Source organism: Macrobrachium rosenbergii, chromosome 54 (genome assembly GCF_040412425.1).
Source record: "Macrobrachium rosenbergii isolate ZJJX-2024 chromosome 54, ASM4041242v1, whole genome shotgun sequence".
Taxonomy (NCBI): Eukaryota; Metazoa; Arthropoda; class Malacostraca; order Decapoda; family Palaemonidae; genus Macrobrachium; species Macrobrachium rosenbergii.
The window spans coordinates 35,823,540-35,828,197 of record NC_089794.1 but is presented as its reverse complement, the minus strand read 5'-3'; positions in this window follow the sequence as shown (position 1 = coordinate 35,828,197).

Here is a 4,658-nt window from a genome sequence, read left to right as displayed (position 1 = left end):
ATCTGTCATTGTATCGCAGGCGGTTTACTATAAACATACGTAATAATGAATATAATCTCCTTTGCATACATTTTTCTTGATGTTGATTAGCAATGCTGATAACTTTTCTTTATATCTGATGGATCATGCGTGAAGGATATTCGAGTAAATCTAGCGAAAACTAGATAAAATGTGTTGATATGATATCCTTTATTTGTGGCCTACTCTCAGACACTTTTTTCATTTTTTTAAGCGCCAACTGAGAAACGTGGTTTTAATCTAAAAAAAAATCTAATGAACATGACTCAAAATGGAGAATACTCATTCAATATAAAGAAAATTACTGGAACACCACACACACTAACTTTCAAAGGTCGACAGCCCAGTTAGCCTAGGGTTACCAGTAGCCTAGTGGACTGGGTCATACCAATTGGCTAATTCCATAACTTAACTGAAACAAACTAGTCCACATCATAAATAATTACTTATCTAAAACAAACTATCATAAATAATCTTGGATCACCTTACATTTTAGAGGCAAAGCCCCTTACCATTGGACGCACATAGGCTACCTATTAGTCTCATGATGCGCTGTATGCAGACTAGGCAAACTAGTAGCCAAGTGCACTGGGTCATACAAATGATCACAGTCCGTTAGTCCGAAGGCCCGATAGTCCGAAGGTCCGATAGTCGTGGTCTAAGCCGGCATTCCGAGGCAAGCGCCCCCACTGCCTGGCCTCCATACGGCAAAATTGGTAAACACCCCTAGGGTAATTTCCATGGGTGTTTACCAATTTTGCCTATTAAAATGATTAAGTCCGTCTGACTAGTCCTATCGGATCGGACACTGACTTTCGGACTATCGGACCTTCGGAATTGCTTCGGACTATATATTGGAAAGGCTAATTCCATACCTTTCCTAAAATAAACTAGTCCCTATCACAAATACTCCTGAATTGCTTCACATATTAAAGGCAAATCCCCCATACCAATGTAGGCACATACCTATTAGTATCACGATGCGATGCATACAGCCTAGGCCTAGGTTATAGCCTACAACAGGAGTCGTTCCTGAAGGGAAGTTACCGTCTTCCAGTGATGGCAGTTGGTGGGTCCCTTGAAATCCAGAATAAAATACGTCAATAAACTGTCAAACGCCTCTTCATACCCATTGTAACGCAATTCGGATTGCAAAATAGCTGGGACTGTAGTCACCCGCATCTCAAAATGGTGTCACGACACACGAACAACAAGTAAGACTCCACTGAAACACGGCCGTTTGTAGGTGTACATTTGGGCTGAAAAATGAGTCTAATGGCTACCATTTCACTAGTCGGTACATTTCACTCGAAAGTTAAAGTGTTAGATGATAATAAGTTGCAAGGCACCGTTCTGAAATTGTCACCTTTACATCTGATATTGTTGCTTTTTGACGAAGCAGGCTTTGAGCTTAGTTTTGCTCTTGCTTGTAATGGCATAATAACGTAAGAATGTCTTTTGCGCATGCGTCATCCTCTTCAGGGGCCCACCCGTATCACTCTTTGAAAATATCCTTAAAATCCTATATAAAATCATTAAGAATTATAAACAGCAACAAAATGGATTTGAAAGTGAAATCTCAACCATTCAGTACAATAACAAAACCACATTTTCGCAAAAACTGCAAGTAAGACTAACTTTCAGCTGTCGCGGATGGTGTTTAAAGGCTTTTTCATGTTTCATTGTTGTCTAAATAAATAGCTGGCAATAAATTTTGAAGGTTTTTTTTTAAATCCCGTGCAGCAAGTGAAGAAAAAATAATGGGGGTCTTCTATAATAACTTGATTCTTCATGAATTCCGAGAAATTGGTTGTAATAAATTAGTATGTTATTTTGCTAAAATGACAGGGCACTCCACTTTTAAGTGAAATAAAATAACCTTTCCCTATGAAAATGTCATGAAGCTTGATTTTTTTCTAGTTTATCAGACAATTTTCTCACAATAGCGAAGTCAATAGAGCACTTTTGTAATGTACTGTAAAAGGCGTTCTCAATTCGCCGGTCGCCAAATGTAAAAGGTATTCAATATATATATATATATATATATATATATATATATATATATATATATATATATATATATATATATATATATATATATATATATATATATATTAATGTGTGTGCTTTTTGTGCGCAGTCCTTCGTGTAGGCTATTATTAAATGTTCAAGTGCCTGTGGCATCGACTGCTTCCAGGCTACGTTGTACTTCGTATTTTGAAGCTGAAGTTTCGAAAGAATAGACAAAACCTGCTGTTATGCTGCAAGGAATCTTGTACCGGCGTAGTTTACACATTTAAATTCTGCTGAGACGAGTAAGCCTCTCGTTAAATATTGCGCTAGGCTCAAAATGGTTGTAGACTAACTTAGTTTCTTGCACTCCCGAGCTGGACGATGCAGTGTCGTCAAGCTTCACAGAGAATGATCGTAATATATGAGATTTCTGTGGTAATCTTTTTCCTGTATAATTTTCGTTAAATTTATGTCTCATTTTTAATTTTTCGTATTCCTCTTTTTAATCTATAAATTTTTACTACACTCACCAATATAATGGAATGTAGTTGCGTTCTAGACTTAGTATGGGCCTATTATAGCCCAGTGTATAGTCTAGTATAGCCTAAGTTAATGAATGATCAGAACTTCAGTTGGGGAAAGGAAGTAGTTTAGACATTAGCACTCAATGAATAAATATATACATATGTAATATATATATGTATATATATAGTACATATACTTTAAAACCCTGGTGAATGTTTCACGCCAACTCGACCTTACAATCGTCTTACCTGCATAAGTATAGACAATTCAAGGCCGTCTTTCGGTCTAGTTAAAAAGACTCATTAGGCAAAGGCATATGCTACCTACCTCTTTACTGCCATTAGCTCAGCCGCATGCGTGACGTCACTAGGGTCTTATGGTCAGGAGAACGGAAGAGTAAAAGTGAATTGTAACACTGCGGTTAGTAGGACGCTGTTGCTCTAGTTCAAGTTATTTACTTATACAGTTATTTGTTTATCTTTGAGTTACTTTGCATATGAAGGGTAAATTGCAACTTTTACGTGCTTTATTTACCTCGTTCGTTTGTTTGTTATATTTATAAATCACAAGTGAAGACACCATTTGAACTTTAATTTTCATTTTTTCACTCATAAATATTTTTCTACCTCTAGGTTATTTGTAAGTGATCTGCCCAAATATAACTCTGTCTGTGTATCACAAATTGACCTGTGATTTATTCATTCGTGACCCCGTTTCTCTCTCCTTCTCTCTCTCTCAACTTCACGCATAACCTTGTACTCAACTTTCCTTCTCTCCTCTACCTTTTTCTTGACGTGCAACTGATTCACTTGTTCACCATCCCTTACTCTTTGACCTGTAAATACTGGGTATTTCTCCCCCCTTTTCTCTCTTTCACTTTCATTCTCTCCGTCCTGTAAACTATCTGATATTTCTCTCATCTTTCCTCGATCAAATTCTCGCTTCTGGTTGTGGTATGTGTCCTGTAGTGAAAAAAGCTGTATTTTCAGAGATCATATCGACAGTGTAAGCTAACCTTTCAACACTTCTAGTATATAAACGAATTTTATATACAAATGGTTAAATTCCGGGCGCTCAAGTCCGATGCTTCTTGATCAAGACCGTCCCGAGCAAGAACACTGTCGTTATACTTCATCAGACTTAAGTGATTCATGAAGTAAAGAGATAGGGAGATAACCCCACATTCTGGACGTGAATGCTATGGAACATCGATCAAACCGGTTGACGCTTTAATTTGTGAGCTCTAAACAGGATGTGTGGCTTTGTGAGGCCTGACATGTGCGATATGGATGAGAGAGCTGAAGAAGCAAAAATAATACACGTAAAATTTGGTGGCGGAAACATTATTGCGTCGTCCGTTTATGGCGTGAACTATCTTGTAAGTTGGTCGTTGGTTGAAATGTAGACAAGAGAGAGAGAGAGAGTGAGTGAGTGTGTGTGTGTGTGTGTGTGTGTGTGTGTGTGTGTGTAGCAGCGTTCGTGAAGAAAATGGTCCCGAGGCGTTAATCTGAATTTAGTCGAGGTTACTTGTTCCCACAAGTTATGGAGAAAATGGTGAAGTTCTATATCGCGAGGTTTTCAAGAGTTTACCTTACAAGGAGATCATTGCACTGGTATCATATCATAGACCAACGTTTTATGGTGCGTCTGAGGAATTCGCAAATCATGATACTAAAATGCACAGGAAGGTGGAGAGTGGTATTTACGAACTGCAGATTGTTATCTATACCGCATCTACAAACTAATTCGTTAGACTCATAGAGTGATGAATTCGCAAGTTATGTTACTAGGAAGGGGAGAGATATTTATGAACTGCAGATTGTTATCTATACCGTATCTACAAACTTATTCGTTAGACTCATATCGCACATGGCTTAATCATTAGCATAGTCCGTCTTCACGCGTATATGATTTCAGAACACTGATTTACGACACATCTTCAGAACTCCATCGTAACAAGCAATCGCATTTAAAACGACTGCAGTCCTGTCTTTTATGAAGAAGTTCTGCATAAGGATTTCCCGCTTAATTCACTGTGCAAAAGAACACATCCCAAAATATGTAACACTTCAAATGAACGAAGGGTCAGTTGAGGAAACGTA